The sequence below is a fragment of the Elephantulus edwardii genome, unplaced genomic scaffold, assembly GCF_000299155.1.
Source record: "Elephantulus edwardii isolate Elephantulus edwardi_28Jun2011 unplaced genomic scaffold, EleEdw1.0 scaffold00243, whole genome shotgun sequence".
NCBI classification, from domain to species: domain Eukaryota; kingdom Metazoa; phylum Chordata; class Mammalia; order Macroscelidea; family Macroscelididae; genus Elephantulus; species Elephantulus edwardii.
Genome location: NW_006399993.1, coordinates 1,478,561 through 1,497,268, shown reverse-complemented (window position 1 = coordinate 1,497,268; position 18,708 = coordinate 1,478,561). Strand labels below are relative to the sequence as shown.

The 18,708-nt window shown below is 39.5% G+C and overlaps 1 protein-coding gene and 1 pseudogene across 1 annotated transcript in view; one reads left to right on the top strand and one right to left on the bottom strand.

Moving 5' to 3' along the window:
* Nucleotides 1-18,708, top strand: part of MAST2 (microtubule associated serine/threonine kinase 2) — a 287,018-nt gene that overhangs the window by 159,066 nt on the left and 109,244 nt on the right.
* On the bottom strand, nt 9,057-11,097 carry LOC102872256 (annotated as a pseudogene).

The following is an 18,708-nucleotide window of genomic DNA, read 5'->3' as shown; positions in this document are numbered from 1 at the left end:
CAGATTATTTACTCACCACACAGCTTGAATACATAAAATGAAATGATAGAACCTTGCCACACCTTTGCCAGTTTGGAACCATGTAGAATCCCTTTGTTCTAACAGTTCTATTTTGATCCATGTAAAGGATTCATATGAGCACAATTAATTATGTATGCTGCATTTCCTATTTTTCATAATGCTGTACTTATTTTGTAACTATTCGTACAATTGCATGCCTTTATGTAGTAAATGAAATAAAAGTAACTTTTTTTTTAGCTCTCTGCTTACAGGTCTTTTTTTCCTAGCAGATAATGCTATAAAATAACCTAGTAGGTATAAATTCTTTTGAAAGATAGAGTAACAATAATATGCCTTAGAAACGCCAGAGGATGCCCATAAAGTCAGCATTGGTGGTTACCTCATGATGGAAAATTAAAGTATATTATGAAGAATGTGAACAAACAGTATCCATGTCTGTATATGTATTGTGTGTGTATATATATATATCTGTATCTATTTATATTAATGGCCTTTATTCTTTGAGCTATTTGGAATACTTACTCTTTTACATTCTTGATTTATTTATTTGGATAGTAGACTTAGAAACCAGATAATTGGATGACAGCCACTGCCAAGTGTCTACAGTGATAAGCAGAGGACAGTGAGGAGTTCCTGGGCCTCACAGATATGATGTGTCTGATTTTGGTCTTGTGAAACTGATAGTGTTAAATGTACTTTTCTATTGTCATGTAACTTGATGGTATTTACTTGATTAAATGCTTAAAATAGATACCACCTGCTGCGTAATAAATAAACCTCTTGTGTGGAATCAGTAGAATCAGCCCTGATACAGGGCCTTCACTACTTTGTGGGCCTTTAATAAAAGTTAGGGAGTTTAACTGTATACCCTACTGATTTAGAGATTGGTGGTTCAGATCTCCCTGTCAGTGCCAGGAAAGAAAGGCTTGACAATCTGTTTTGTAAATATTATAGCCAAGAAAACCCTACAAAGTAGTTCTGCTTTGTAATGTGTGTAGTTGGCGTGAGCCAGAAATGACTCAAAAGCAGTGACCTTGGTGGAGGTTTCTTTGGCAGGAAATGTGATGCTGAATAGATTATTGTGGAACTTACAGGAATGGTGTATGAAAAGATGCCTCGTGATGTGTCTCTGAAAATAAATCAATGAAAACCCTATAGGATAACAGTTGTTTGATTTGTAATGTATTATGGGAATGACACAGTGTTGGGCAATGTTTTGGGTAACTAAACAATGACACAGAATTGTGGCTGTGAAAAAGATAGTTTTGTGTTACAGTTAAGAATTTAAGAACCTGTCTTTTTATTACATTTTTGTGGGAGGTGATCTCATACAGGTAGAGTTTAGTAGAAATGGATAAATTAACATCAGTATTTTTTTCATAGGAACCATGAAACAGTTATTATTGTTGTTATGTGATGGCAAATTGCTTGAGACTCATAGTGACCCTGTGAAAAACAGCCCTAAACGCTGCTCTATCTTGTTCCAACCATATTGTCTCTGACACACCTACCCCACTGCCCCAGTCACTGAATCAGTCCATCTCATCAAGGGTCTTCCTCTCTTGCACTGTCCCTCCACTCTCCCAAGCATGATGACCTTTTCCAAAGACTAGACCCTTCTTGCAGCATGCCCAAAGTGTGTCAGACGAAGCTTCAGAATCCTTCCCTCCAAGGAGGAGTCTGGTTTCACCCTATGTAGGACAAACCTGTTTTTTCTCCTGGCAGTCCATGGTATATTCAATACTCTTCTCTAGAACCACAGCTCTCAATTCTCCTGTCACCCCTAGTCATTATCAGGTGCACCTTAGTCTCCAGACTGACATAATTGCTCTTCAATACTTTGGAGAAGTCTCTGACAGCAGACTTTCCCAATGCAGTTCACCTTTTAATTTTTTTTAATTAATTTTAATGAACGTTTACAGAGATTTTGGATTTCCATTCATTCATTGTGACACTTTTCTCTCCACCTACCCCTCCCCCCACCTTTTAATTTCTTGCTGCTGGTACCAAGAATGTTGAATGTGGAGCTAAGCAAACTGAAGCTGTTAACAATCTTAATCTCTTTGCCATTTATCATGATGCTGCCAGTTGGCCCAGTGATGAGAATCTTTGTTTCCTTGATGTTAAACTTCAATCCATATTGAAGGCTGAAGTCCTTGACCTTTTATTCCACAAGTGCTTTAGGTCCTCTGTTTCAGCAAGCAAGGTTGTATCATCTGCATAACACAGAAAGTTGCTGAGTCTTCCTCCAGTCCCGATGCCACATTCCTCTGCATAGAGCCCAGCCTCCTGGATAATCTGTTCTGCATATAGATAGAAAAGATATGGAGATAGGACATATTCCTGGCATATATCATTCGTGATTTTCATCCATGCATTGTTTCCTCCTCTGTTCTGATGACTGCCTCCTGGTTCAAGTGTAGGTTTCACATAAGCACGATCAAGTGTTCTGGGATTCCCATTCTTAGAGTTAGTCACAGTTTGTTGTGATCCACACATTCAAATAAATGTCTTTGCATAGTCAATGAAACACAGATAGACATTTCTCAAGTACTTTGCTTTTAGCCAAGATCTATCTAATATTAGCTATAATATCTCTAGTACCATGGTCTCTTCTAAACCCAGTCTGCCATCTGGCAGGTCTCTGTTGATGTCCTATTCTGGCTCACACTCACCTTAGTCTTTAAATTGAAATCCTTATTCTTTGGTATTTTGGAGAGGTCCTTGATATCAGATTTCCCAAATGTAACATGTCTTGATTTCCTGACTGCTACTACCATGATTGATTGTGGATCTAAGTAAAATAAAATCATGACAACTTTAATATTTTCTCCATCTATCATGATGTTGCCTGTTGGTCAAGTGTGAAGGATTTTTGTTTTCTTGATATTGGGGTATGACCCATAGTGAAGCTGTAATCTTTGACCTTCAGTAAATGCTTCATCTCTTTTTTACTTTCTGCGGGCAAGGTTAATTTATTTGCATAAAGCAAGTTGTGAATAATTCTTCCTCCAATCCTGATGCTACATTCTTCTTACAGATGTGCATCAGGGTTGTATTTTTGCTCCATAATTCTGTTCTATGAGACCACCAGAGCTTTGTAATAAAAGACTGTTGTTGTTAAGTGCCATCAAGTTGAGTACAACTCATAGCAGCCCTGTGAACAGCAGATCTATCCCGTCTGTTCCTTTGCCATCCTCATCATCTCTGATGTACGCGATCCCTTTGCTGCAGCCACTGTTTCAGTCTGTTTCACTGAGGGTCTTCCTCTCTTTAGCTGACCCTCCACCTTTCCAAGCATGATGTCCCTCTCTAACATATAGCCTCTCATAGCAAAAAGCGCAAAGTAAGAAAAATGAAGATTCACCATCTTTGCCTTCAAAGAACACTGTGGCTGCACCTTTTCCAAAACCTTGCTCTTTGTTCTTTTGGCAGTTCATGGGATACTTTTCCAATGCAACACCTTTTTCTTTCATGACTTCTGCTGTCATGAGTGTTGATTGTGGATCCAAGTATAATGAAGTCATTAACAACTTCAGGTTTTTTTCTCCATCTGTCGTGATGTAGCATTTTGGCCCAATGGTGAGGATTTTTGCTTTCTTGGTGTAGAGCAAGTATGGATAAAGAACACACAGCTTTCCCAGTTTTAAACCATGAAGTATTCTCTTGCTTTATTTGTATACGTTTTCCATGAGCACAAGTAAGTGTTGTGGAATTCCCATTCTTCTCAATGTCAATCATAGTTTGTTAAGATCCACACAATCCTATGCCTTTGCATAGTCAGTAAAACACAAGTAGACATTCTTCTGGAATTCTATGCTTTCAACCAGTGACATCTGTAATAATATTCCTGGTGCCACAGCCTTTTCTAAACTGTGCTTGAACTTATAGTAGTTCCCTATCATTGTACTGTTCTAGCCATTTTTGGGATAATCTTCAGCAACATTTTGTTTGTGTGTGATGGTAATGATATAAATCAATAATTTCCACATTCTGTTATAATTTAGCAATGTTTCCATTTAAAGAAAAAATGGTACTAAATTATTGTCCGTTTTAGATAGCTTAAGAGAGAAGAAAGAGTCCTTTAATATATGTTCAGAAAATAGACTTTAAAACAAATGACTGTAGTGGCCCTTACCAGATCATTAAGTTTTTCATAATTAATTTTCATTTTACCAGATTTGGGTTTATTTAGCATTGTCCTAAGAGTTCTGGGAATAGTTCTGGAAGTTGTGACTCATTAAGCTTGATTGATTTGGAATTTGACCAGACAATGTCATTAGAAGCCCCTATCTCTGAGTCTGTCCTTTGATGTTTCAGTGATTTGAAATATCTACGCAGTTCTTTTCCAAAGATGAGCCTCCTGTTTAAGATACAAACTAGTGGTTGCAGTGCCTTCAGGTTAACAGCAACATGCAACAAAAAATTTCCCTGGATAGGACAGAGCCTTAAGTCAGTGTAGTTAATGTTTTACTATTCTTTTTTAAGTATTATAAACTCTGAATATTGCACTGGAGCGCAGAGAAGCCAAAGCACACGGAAGAATTCAAGATACTAAAGAGCTGAACAGAAGATTTCAAAAGGCAGCGTGGGATGACAGAGTAAAATATTACAATGAAATGTGCAAGGAGTTGGAGTCAAAAAACCAAGAGGGTCGAACTCTCTCAGCATTTCTTAAACTCAAGGAACTGAAGAACAAATTCAAACCTCAAGTTGCTATAATCAAGGATGCTTTAGGCAGAATATTAAATGATCCAGGAGGTATCAAAAGAAGAAGGAAAGAATATACTGAGTCATTGTATCAAAAGGAATTGGCAGACACAGAAGAATTTAACGAAACAACATATGAGCAAGAACCTATGGTGATGAAGGAAGAGGTTCAAGCTGCTTTGAAAGAAATAGCAAAAAACAAGGCTCCAGGAATAGATGGTATACCGATTGACATATTTCAGCTAACAGATGCTGCCTTGAATGTGCTCACCAAGTTGTGCCAAGAAATCTGGAGAACAACCACTTGGCCAACTAACTGGAAGAGATCTATATTTGTTCCCATTCCAAAGAAGGGTGACCCAACAGAGTGTGGAAACTATAGAACAATATCATTGATTTCACATGCAAGCAAGATTCTGCTGAAGATTATCCAAAAACGACTGGAACAGCACATCAGCAGAGAACTGCCATAAGTCCAGGCTGGGTTTAGAAGGGGTCATGGTACAAGGGATATTGTAGCTAATGTTAAATGGATCTTGGCTGAAAGCAGGGAGTACCAGAGGAATGTCTATCTGTGCTTCATTGATTATGCAAAGGCATTTGACTGTGTGGATCATAATAAACTGTGGCTGACTCTGAGAAGAATGGGAATCCCAGAACACTTGATCATGCTAATGCGAAACTTATACTTGAACCAGGAGGCAGTTGTCAGAACAGAGCAAGGAAACACTGCACGGTTCAAAATTGGGAAAGGCATATGACAGGGATGTGTCCTGTCTCCATCCCTTTTGAACCTGTATGCAGAACAGATCATCCAGGACACTGGGTTCTGTGAGAAGAAATGTGGCATCAGGATTAGTGGAAGATCCATACCCTGCTTGCTGAAACTGAGGAGGACCTGAAGCGCTTGCTGCTGAGGGTCAGGGACTGCAGCGTTCAATATGGATTGAGGCTCAATGTCAAGAGGACAAAGATTCTCACCACCGGACCAATTGGCAGCATGAGGATGGATGGTGAAGAAATAGATTGTTCACAGCTTTAGTTTGCTTGACTCCATAATCAACACTCTTGGCACCAGCAGCCAGGAAATTAAAAGACATATTGCGATGGGAAAGTCTGCTGTTAGGGACGTCTCTAAATTACTCAAGAGCGACGGTGTGTGTCTGGAGACAAAGGTGCATCTGGTACAGGCCATGGTATTTACAATCACTTTTTTTTTTTTGAAGATTTTTTTAAAATTTAATTTAGTTTATTTTTCATTTCAGTGAACATCTACAGAGATTTTGGAATTCCATTCTGCAGTCACTTTTTATGCATCAGAGAGCTGGGCAATGACCAAGGAGAATAGAAGGAGAATTGATGCTTTTGAGCTTTTTGGTGTTGGAGAAGAGTGTTGAAGGTGCCATGGACTGCTAAGAGAACAAACAGATTCATCTTAGAGAGGGTTAAACTGGGCTGCTCCTTGGAGGCAAGGATTCTGAGACTTTGTCTGACATACTTTGGTCATGTTGTAGGGAGAGACCGGTCCTTGGAGAGGGACATCATGCTTGGGAGGGTGGAGGACAGGCGCAGGAGGGGAAGGCCCTCTGGGAGATGGATTAATTCAGTGACTGGGGCAATCGGGATGGGTGTGTCGGAGGCAATGAGATTGCACAGGACAGAGCAGAGTTTAGGGCTGTTGTACATAGGGTCTTTATGAGTCGCAAGCGACTTACGGCACATAACAACAACAACAACAACAACTCTGTTTAGAATATATAAGAATTAAAATACAACCAGAGAAGTATTTGAATTTATGTGGCATGCAAAACAAGAATAATAAAGGCAGTTAAAAAATGCTTTAAAAGAGAGCAGCTATGTAGATATATGCTACAACGTAAATGAATATAAGTTTTATCGAGGAAAATAAAACTTGGTATGTTGTTCTTGTTTGTTAGGTGTCATCGAGTTGCCTGCTACTCATAGCAGCCCTGTGTACAACAGCCCTAAATCCTGATCTATCTAGTGCCAATCTTACTGTCTCTCACACACCTACCCTCATTACCCCAGCCACTGAATAAATCCATCTCATCAAGGGTCAACATAAAATAATCTTAAAGCATAATACACATTATACTAACCATAGGGAGTCTCAGTGATTAAGTGCTTATCTGTTTACCTAAAAGGTGATGGTTCACACCCACCAGCTATTGCATGGGAGAAAGATGTGGCAGTGGGGTTTTGTAAAAATTTTATATGTTTGAAAAGACTAACGGTCCAGTCTATTCTGTCCTATAGGATTGCTGAGTTAGAACTGCCTTAGTGACCATAAGTAAAGGGTACTAAAAGTACTCAAAAAAATGTGATAATATCTAGCAACAAGATTCAGTAAATCTTCATTAAAATATGTGTATATATTTATCACCCTGTGATGGCCTGCAGGTTACGATATTAAAATGTTAAAAGTAAAGTGACCAAATAAACTTTTAAATAACAACTGAAATTATGACTGATCATGTTATATTATTACTGTGTAATAACTGCCTAATATCATGACTCCTAAATAGAGACATAGGCAGCATGGGCACTCACACATGTCTGTGAAATTCTGATGAATCATACAATATTTGAAACATTTAAATAATAACATTTTACCTGTACATTTAAGATACACAAGTTTGAGATTTTCTTCTGATTAGATATCTCTTCCTATGTACTCTATCAATATTACTATGTTGTTGTTGTTGTTATGTGCCGTCGAGTCATTTTCGACTCATAGCGACCCTGTGCACAACAGCCCTAAACCCTGCTCTATCCTGCGCCAACGGCACTGCCTCTGACACTGCATAACAAGTGATTGCGAAGACCATGGCCTGTATCAGATGCACCTTAGTCTCCATAGAGACACCATTGCTCTTCAGTACTTTGGAGAGGTCCCTAACAGCAGACTTTCCCATGACAATGCACTTTTTAATTTCCTGGCTGCTGGTGCCAAGACTGTTGACTGTGGAGCCAAGCAAGCTAAAGCAGTGTACAATCTCAATCTCTTCACCATCCATCCTGATGCTGCCAATTGGTCCAGTGGTGAGAATCTTTGTCTTCTTGACATTGAGCCTCAATCCATATTGTAGGCTTCTGTCCTTGACGCTCTGCAGCAGGCGCTTCAGTTTCAGCAAGCAGGGTTGTGTCATCCGCATAACGCAGACTGTTGATAAATCGTCCACCAATCTTGACCCCACATTTCTCCTCGTAGAGCCCAGCCTCCCGGATAATCTGTTCTGCATATAGGTTGAAAAGGTATGGAGATAGCATGCATCCCTGGCGTACGCCCTTCCCAATTTTGAACCGTGCAGTGTTCCCTTGCTCTGTTCTGACGACTGTCTCCTGGTCCAGGTATAAGTTTCGCATTAGAACGATCAAGTGTTCTGGGACTCCCATTCTTCTCAGAGTCAGCCATAGTTTGTTATGATCTACACAGTCAAATGCCTTTGCATAGTCAACAAAACACAGATAGACATTCCTCTGGTATTCCCTGTTTTCAGCCAATATCCATCTAACATCAGCTGCAATATCCCTATTACCATAGCAACTAGAAAGTTTAAATGTAAAAGGTGATTCTGTTCTGTTTATTTGGTACTGAAAGAACCATAACATTCAAACACTCAGAAAATGTTAAGTAACATTAAATAATAATTAATAGCTCTGAAATACTATAATAAAGAGGAGTGAACTGTTGGGGAAGGGTGGACGCGGGACACGGGAGAAAAGTATGGCAATGAATGAATGAAAATCCAAAATCTCTGTAAATGTTTATTAAAATTAATTTTTAAAAAGTGAAAAAAGTATGATCTGAATGGCCAAGAACAGATGAAAGTTTGCTTGGTACAATTTTCAGTAAGTTTATCATAAAGAACTATATATTTTTAATTCCTCTAAAATACACACAGAACCCTTAGCTGACTGGATTGTTAAAAAAATAGATCTTGAAGTTGTTTGGTTGTTATGGATGAATGAGTTTATAATTCTGTGAGACCCTAAGAAGTTCTAGTTTGTAAGAATGGTTTGTTTAAGCTGTTTGGTCACACTTACTTTGTTAGCAAAGCCCTCATACTCCTTTATAAGATGCTTGATTCCTCTGACCATCATCTTAAAGGAGCCTGACTTGATTTCTGTCAAAATCCAGTGCAACCCAAGAATTACCCTCCAGCCTCTGTCCTGTGATGAATTCTTGGTGAATTTTTGTCCGGTGCAAGCTAACAGACCTTCCCATGTTGGGATTCACAGTCAAGCTCTAACACTTTCTCCAAGTGCTTGCCCTCCTCTTAGGCTTTTGGCAGAATGTAAGATCAATAATAACATGTAGTGTTCCTTAGCATAACTTGCAAAAAATGTGATCATTTCCTTGGAGGAAAAGCCGTATGCCGAAATGAAACACTTGAGCTGACAGACATTCACATGGATTCTATATATAAAAAAAGTTTGATGTCTTCTGGATTATGAATATAAATTTTCCATAAATTAAAGCAAATCCCAGCATAAACATCTTCAAATTTGACAGGCCTCACATGACTCAACATTTGATAAATTCTGGACATCAAATCCCTAGACATTTTGTAGCCCAGTCCATTGCATTCGGGGGAAACACCTTGAAAGGATGGTATAAAATGAGATTTGGGTGGTGGGTTCTTTTGTGTGTGTGAAATCCTTTCTTCTTCTTGTTGTTGTTAGGTGCCATCAAGTTGAGTACGACTCAGTAATGATCCTGTGAACAAAAGATGTGAATCTATCCTGTCCTGTGCCATCATCACACTTCCTGACACACAAGAGCCCACTGTTACAGTGACTTTATCAGTCCACCTGCTTGAAGCTCTCCCTCTCCTTTGCTGACCCTCCAACCTTCCCAACATCATGTTCCTCTCCAAGGAATGGCACCTCCCAGCAATATGTCCAAAGTATGTGAGGCAAAGCCTCATTATTCTTGCCTCCATAGAACCCTCCAGCTGCACTAAAGGCATTAATTATTTTTCTGTCATCCTTATCCAGGTCTCAGATGCATAGCTAGTAATCAGAAAGACCTTGGCCTCAATCAAATGCACTTTAGTCCTCAAACTGACATCACTACTCCTCAGTAATTTTGAAAAGTACCAGTGCAATGCATCTCCTTGTTTCCTGACTGCTTGTACCAAGGGTTTTAATTGTGGATCCAAGCAAGATGAAGCTGTTGACAGTTTAAATTTCCTCTCCATCTTTCATGACATGGCTTATTGATCCAGTGGTAAGAATCTTTGTTTTTTTTAATATTGAGATGCAGTCCATACTGACGACTACATTCCCTAATATTCTGCACCAGGTGCTTCAAATCCTACTCACTTTCAGCAAGCAAGGTTGTGTCATCTGCATAACACAGGTTATTGATGAGTCTTCCTTCTACCTTGACGCCACACTCCTCTTCATAGAGTCCTGCTTCTTGGGTAATTACTCATGAGCACAATAAAGTGTTCTGGGATTCCTATTCTTCTCAGTGTCCGCCACAACTTGTCATGATCCACACAGTCAAATGCCTTTGCATAGTTAGTAAAGCATAAATAGATATTGTTCTGGTATTTTTTCATTTCAACCAAGATCCATCTGACATCAGCAATGATATCCCTTGATATTGTTAAAAATGAAATGGGATGTATGAATATTGTATGAATACTAGGTATTAGTGAGATGCAGTGGGCCAGCTATGGCCACCTTAAATCTGATAATCATATGATATACTATACAGAGAATGAAAAATGGAAGGAGAATGATGTTGCATTCATAGTCACTGTCAAGTTCTATTCTGAAATACAGTGTTGTGAATGATAGGCTAGTATGCATATGCAAACAGGGAAGACTCGTTAACATGATTATTTTTCAAGTATATGCTCCTACATCTAGTGCCAAAGAGGAAGAAATTGAGAATTTTTACCAAATTTTGCAATCGGAAATTGACCAAACATGCAATCAGAATGCATTAATGATAATTGGTGACTGGAATGCAAGAGTGGGAAACAACAAAGCAGGAACAGTAGTTCGAAAATATCGGCATGGTGATAGAAATGAGGCTGGAAATAGAATGTTTGAATTTTGCATTTACAATGCTTTATTCATTGCAAATACTTTTTCTAAAAGACACAAAAGATGACTTTACACTTGGATTTCACCCAATGGGCTGCATAGGAAACAGTTTGTGTAAAATTCTTTAGAGGAGTATTTATCAATTACACAGGATAACCTGTGAAAAACTTCTCCAAGTGCTTTAAATTTAAAAGATACTTCACTAAATTGCCAGTGTTGATGAAAACATCAGTGTCTTCATGACAGTTTGGGCAAAACTCTAGTCACTCACCTGAACGCCATAATTGGGCTTTTTTATTAATTTTAATGAAAATTTACAGAGTTTGGATTTCCATTCATTCATTGTTGCACTTTTCTCCCTGCCCACCTCTGCCCTTCAGTTTGTCCTTCTCTTTGAAAAGTAAAATCCTTTCACTGTTAATACAACCCCTCTCCCCAAGTCCACTCCAGTATACAGCCTTCATTCTGGACTAATGTCATGACAATAAGATGTAATCATATATCCCTTTTAAACAGTTCTCTCTTTCATCTATTTCAATGCAGTATACATAATTTATCCCGTCTTTCTCAGTCTCCCTAACCCATATGTCAGTCCCGTTTTATAACAGTGACACTATGCAGTATTTGTTGTTTTGTGACTAAGATATACCACTCAGGATAATGTCCTCCAGGGTCATCCATTTTGAGTAATATTTCATGAGTCCCTTGTTTTTCAAAGCAGCATAGTATTCCATTGTGTGAATATACCACAGCTTCTCTCTTGATTCGTTTGTTGATGGGAATTTATGTTGTTTCCAACTCTTTGCTATTGTGAACAAAGCCACAATAAACATGGGTGTTCATATATCTGTTCGGGTGGCAGTTATGGTTTCTTTGGGGTATATTCCCAGTGGTGGGATTGCTGGGTCAAATGGCATTTCTATTTGCAACTTTCTGAGAAAGTACCATACTGCCTTCCATAGGGGCTGCACTGTTTTACACTCCCACCAACAGTGAATAAGGGTCCCAGTTTCTCCACAGCCTCACCAGCATTTGTTGTTTACTGTTCTGTTAAACTTTACTATTCTTACTGTGGTGAGATGATATCTTTTTGTTGTTTTGATTTGCATCTCTTTTGGAGCTGGGGATTTTGCAGATTTCATTATGTGTATGTTGGCCATCAGAATGTCTTCTTCTGTGAAGTGTCTGTTCATATCCTGTGCTCATTTTTCAAATGGTTGGTTTAACTTGTTGTGGTTCTTGAATATTTTATAAATTCTAGATAAAAATCCCTTTTGTGACATGTCACTACAAAATACTTTTCCCCAGTCTTTGGCTTCCCTTTTTACTGTGTTGGAGAAGTTTTTGGATGTGCATAGGGATTTGATTCTTAGAGGGTCCCATTCATTTATTTTATCCCTCCTGGTTGTAGGTTTTTCAGGATGTTTGGAAGACTGTTTATGTTGTAGATTAGGACATCTAGAGTACTTCCAAACTTTTCTTTAATGAAATTTATAGTCTTTGGTTTTAGTTCTGGGTCCCTGATACACCTTGAGTTGGTTTTTGTGTACAGAGTGAGATGTGGATCTTACTTGAGTCTTCTGCAGATACTTTTCCAATTTTGTCAACACCATTTGTTAAAAGGGCTGTCATTTCCCCACTTAGCTGATTTCATCTCCTTGTCAAAAATCGGTTGACCATAGGTAGATGGGCTGATTTCCGGGTTCTCAATTCTATTCCATTGATCTGTGTGTCTGTAATTATTGTTTTTAAGGTCAGAGTATATATGTATCTAAGAAATCTTCTAATAGTCTGTCTGGCTTTCACATCTGAAGGGTATGAAGTGATCAGGATGATGAGAAGTGGATTTTGATGAGAGTAGTTGGAATGCTTGTGAAGTGTGAAGTAAAAATCTTGTCTGTAAATTGGTTCATATTCATAGAAGTAAATGAAGTTCACGTGTTCTGTCACATTGTATTGGAGAAGGTTGAGGTACCACATCACAAGAAAACTCAGGAGGGTCAGCAGCAGGAGGCTTCATTTGAGGGATCTCAGTAAGATCCTAATGGGGAGGGTGGTCCAGGGAGTCAGGGCCATCCTAGCAGCTTGGAAGCACTTGCAATTGGGGTTCTCTTATTCTGGACTGCTGTCTTTCAGAATGCATTTTTAAATGATACCTAGTTAAAAACTCAACAATAATAATGACAACATAGAGCTACGTTGACCTAATGGACAGAAAGTTATGCTACCAAGCTGAAGGTGGGTGATTCTAATCTGTGTCTCTCAGGCCGGGTCCAAATTGTTTTTCTGTCAAACATTCTTCTAGGTGATATAGCACTGTTCTGTGCATTGCTGTACAGAGGTAACTCGTGGTTGCTGTGATGCTGAACATGGTGACACTGATGTGCCAAATGTGATAATGGTGGACAGTGTTTGCTGGAACTTCCCAACTAAAGCAAGCCTGGAAGCAGGAGCGGCATCCACTTCCGAAATGGCTTGCCTCCGGAAACTCTCTGTACAAACAGTGCCCAGGCCTTTCGTTCATAGGGTCACTATGAGTTGTCTACGACTTGACGGCACCTAACAACAACAGCATTGAAAAACTGACACTGAGTTAAAAATCTGCTTATAAGACATATCTGTAGAATGTCAGATGAGATTAAAGCACAGCCTGACTATTTTTGCTGTTTGTTGTATTCCATACTTCTCCCCCTTTTAAAAAATTATTGATATTTTAATGAAAGTTTCAGGAAACTTTTTATTTTTATTCATTCATTTTTGCACATTTTCTTCCAAGGCTTTTGACTCTGGCTCATGGCTGACTCTGAGAGGAATGGGAATCCCAGAACATTTGATTGTGCTTATGTGAAACCTACATTTGGTCCAAGAGGCAGTTGTCAGAACAGAGCAAGGAGACACTAGATGGTTCAAAATCAAGAAAGGAATCTAGCAGGGATGCATTTTGTCTCCATACCTTTTCAATCTGTATGCAGAACAGATTATCCGAGACACTGGGCTGTACAAAGAGGAATGTGGCATCAGGATTGGTTGAAGAGCCATCAATAACCTGTTTATGTAGATGACACAACTCTGCTTATTGAAACTGAGGAGGACCTGAAATGCTTGCTGCAGAAGGTCAAGGACTGTAGCCTTCAATACAAATTGAAGCTCAATATCAAGAAAACAAAGATTCTCACCACTGGGTCAATTGGCAGCATCAGTATGGATGGTGAAGAGATTGAAATAGTTAACAGTTTTAGTTTGCTTGGCTTCACAGTCAACACTCTTGGTAACAGTAGCAAGGAAAACAAGAGATGAATTGCATTGGGAAAGTCAGTGACCTCTTAGGAGTACTAAAGAGCAATGACGTCAGGCTGGAGACTAAGGTGTGCCTGTCTGGACTATAGTCTTTGCAGTTACATGCTATGCATCAGAGAGTTGGACAGTGACTAGGAATGATAGAAAGAGAATTGATGACTTTGAGCTGTGGTGCTGGAGAAGAGTGTTGAATATACCATGGACTGCTAGGAGACAAAACAGGTTTGTCCTGAAGAGGGTGAAGCCAGAATGCTCCTTGGAGTCAAGGATTCTGAAGCTTCATCTGACATATTTTGGGCATGTTGCAAGGAAGGACTCATCCTTGGAGATGGACATCATGTTTGGGAGAGTGGAGGGACGGCGCAGGAGAGGAAGACCCTCGATGAGATGGATCAGTTCTGTAATTGGAGTGGTGGGAATGAGTGTGTCAGAGACGGTGAGATTGGCACAGGATAGAACAGCATTTAGGGCTCTTGTACACAGGGTCGCTATGAGTCACAAGTGACTCGATAGCACATAACAGTAACAAACACCCCCCCATTCACTGTTCTCTTTAAAAAGATTTTCATTGTTGTACAGTTTCCTTCCTCTCCCCATCCTGTAGTCCACTTTGCTATGCACCTCTAATTCTGTACTATTGTCATGCATATAACACCTAATCATATATTTCTTTTAGACAGTTCTTTCCCTTACCTATTTCAATGCAGTGCTCATTATTTATCTCTTCTTAGCTTCCCCCAACCCACATGTCAGTCTTATTTTATATCACTGGCATTGTGCAGTATTTGTCCTTTTATGACTTGAGATATTTCATTCAGTATAAGGTCATCCTGGGGCATGCATTTTATATAATATTTTATTAGTTTCTTGGTTTTCAGTGCTGTGTAGTATTCCATTGTGTGACTATACCACACCTTCTCTATCCATTCATTTGTTGATGGATTTTTTTTTTTTATTCCATGCTTTTATTTATGTACTCACGATTTGCTCTGAAGTCTCCTGCATGGTGGCCTTGTCACAGGCGCATGTACCGGTGAATACACAGGCCACACTCCAGGCCCCGTAGCCCCTTTCTGTGCACCCCCACCTGTCATGATAGCCCAGTATCCTGGGCCAGAATTTGCTAAGATTTTAATATAAACAGAATTCAGCTATATAGTTGTTATTGTAAGGTGCTGTTGAGTTGAGTACAAACCTATGAACAACATATCTGAACCCTGCCTTACCTTTGCCATCCCATCGTTTTGATATATGTGAGCCCATTGCTGTATTTACTGTGTCAGTCTATCTGGTTGAGGGTCTTCCTTTTTTGTGGACCTCTATCTTTCCAATCATGATGCCCTTCTCCAAAGAATTGCCTCTTCTAACAGTATGCCCAAAGTATGTGAGATTTAGCTTTGTAATCTTTGCCTCCAAGGAACACTCTGGGTACACCTACTCCAAGATCGATCTGTCTGTCTGTCTATCTATCTATCTTTCTATCTATCTATCTTTCTATCTATCCATCCATCCTTCTGTTCTTTTGGCAGTCTATGGGATACTCAGTACTATTCTCCAACATTACAAATCAGAGACATTAATTCTTCTGTAATCTTTATTCATTGTTCAGCTCTTAAATCCATAGGAAATGATGAAAACGATCAGACACTAAATCAAATGCACCTTAGTCCTAAAACTGACATCATTGTTCCTCAGTAATTTGAAGAAGTCCTTGACTGCAGATTTTCCTAGTGTAATACATTTCCTGATCTGACTCTTGATACCAAGTGTATTTATTGTGGATCCAAGTAAGATGAAAACATTAAAAGTTTAAATCTTTTGTACTTCTAGCGTGATGTCACCTATTGGACCAGTGGTGAGAGTTTTTGGGCTTTTTTTTGACCTTGATATCAAATCCATATTGAGGGATATGTAGTGTTTGATCTTCTGCAGCAATTGTTTCAAGTCCTCCTCATTTTCAACAGGAAAGGTTTTGTCATCTGCAAACTGAAGGTTATTGATGAGTCTTCCTTTAATCCTGATGTCACATTCCTCTTCATAGAGTCCAGCTTCTCAAAAAATTTGGGCAGCATACAGATTGAATAGATATGGAGAAAGGCTACAAGAAAACCCTGACTCATACCTTTTCTAGTTTTAAAGCATTTAGTGTCCCCCTGCTCTGTTTGCACAACAACCTCTTGGTCTAGGTCTGGGTTTTGCATGAGTACAGTGTTCAGTGATTCCCATTTTTCTCAGTGTTAGCCATAATTTATTATAATACACACAGTCAAATGCCTTTGCATAGCCAACAAAGCACAAATAGACATTTTTCTGATATTCTCTACTCTTAGTCAGGATCCATCTAACATCTGCACTAATTCCCCTGGTGCCACGATATTTTCTGAATCCTGCTTGAACTTCTGGTACTTCTCTCTCTGTGTAATGTTCTAGATATCTCTGAATGATCTTCAGCAGTATTTTGCTTGCATGTGCAATTAATTATATTCTTTAATAATTTGCACATTCTGTTGGATCACCTTTCTTGGGAATAGCAACAAATACAGAACTCTTTCAGCCAATTGGCCAGGAAACTTTCCTCCACATTTCCTGACATAGACTGGTGGGAGCATCCGGGCTGAATCTGTCATTTGAAACATGTCTGCTGGTATCCCGTTGATTCCTGGGGCTTTATTTTTGGCCAGTGCTGTGCAGCTTGAACCTCTTCCTTCACTACTGGTGGCTCTTGATCATATAGTATTTCTTGAAATTTTTCAGTGTCAGCCAGTTCTCTTTGGTACAGTGATTCTGTGTATTCCCTCCATCTTCTTTTGATGCCTCCTGGATCATAAAGATGGAAAAATTATATAAAAATAATTTATTATACTTGTGTGTTGTGAAGTATACCGGAGTCAGAACCAACCCATAGCTGACCCTCTGGTGGGTTTTCAGAGGCAATCACATGGAAGGAGTTTGCTGATCCTTCTTTCATGGAGCAGTAGGTGGCCTCAGAGCACATGCCTTCACGATTGCAGCACAGCTTCTTGCCACTAGACCACCAGAGCTCCCAAATTTATTATAGATAAATGGGAATATCAGAGCACTTGATTGTGCTTATATGAAACCTATACTTGGACCAAGAAGCAGCCTGTAGAACAGAGCAAGGAAACACTACATGGTTCAAATTCAGGAAAGGAGTGCATCAGGGATGCATGCTGTCCCTGGACCTTTTCAGTCTGTATGCAGAACAGATCATTCGGGAAGCAGGGCTTTATGAGTAGGAGTGTGGCATCAGGACTGGAGGAAGACTCAGCATCAACAACCTACAATATGTGGATGACACAACCTTGCTTGCTGAAACTGAGGAAGACCTGAAGCACTTGCTGCAAAAGGTCAAGGACTATAGTCTGCAATGTGGATTGAAGCTCAACATCAAGAAAACAAAGATTCTCACCACTGGGTCAGTTGACAGCACCATATTCGATGGAGAAAAGATTGAGGTTGTTAACAATTAACAGCTTGATCAGATCCACAGTGAACACTTTTTTTTTTAAATGTCTTAACCACTTTTATTGCCTTGCCTTTCACTTGACTTTTCTGTTTTTTAATTGACTTTAATGAAAGTTTACAGAGACTTTGGATTTCCATTCATTCATTGTTGCACCAGTCAACACTCTTAACATCAGAATTGCATTGGGGAAATCTGCTGTCATAGACTGCTCCAGAGTACTGAAGAGCAATGATGTCACTTTAAATGCAAAGGTGCGCCTAATCTAGGCCATAGTATTCTCAGTTACTTATGCTTTAGAGAGTTGGGCAATGACTAAGGATGACAGAAGAAGAATAGATGCATTTGAGTTGTGGTGCTGGAGAATAGTCTTAAACATACCATGGTCTGCCAAGAAAATAAATAGGTCTGTCTTGGTGGCTAGGATTTTGAAGCTCCACCTAACTTACTTTGGGCATGTGGCCTGGTGAGATTGGTCCTTGGAGAAGGACATCATGATCGGAAGAGTTGACAGAAAGCACAGGAAAGGAAGACCTCAGATGAGTTGATACAGAAACTGGGGCGATGGGATTGGTGTGTTTGAGTTAGTGAGAGTGGCTCAAGACAGGGAAGGGTTCAGAGCTACTGTACATAGGGTTGCTATGCATCACAGGTGACTCAGTGGGACATAAAAACAGTAACATCCTATGACAGGTTTGGAAGCATGAGTGGCATCCACTTTCTAAATAACATGCCTCTAGAGCTCTATGAACTTAAATAAATATCAGTAGTTGCAGAGGGGCTTCAGGCCTTTTGTTCATAGAGTAACTATGAGTCAGGCTTGACTCGAAGGCAATCAACAACAACAACATTTTTTTAAATTAAATTTTATTCGTTTTAATGAGCATTTACAGAGATTTTGGGTTTTCATTAATTCATTGTTGCACTGCTTTCTCTACCCTCCTCCCCAGTCTGTTCCTCCCTCCCCCCCATGTCTGTTTTAATTGTCCAATTGCCACAGTGCCCGCCAAAGCCAGTTCTGATCAATCTCCCTTGTCAGTGTGTCCCTTGCCATTCCCTGTCTCTCCTCCCTGAGAGAGACTTCACCCTGATTCATAAGGAAAAGGGGATGG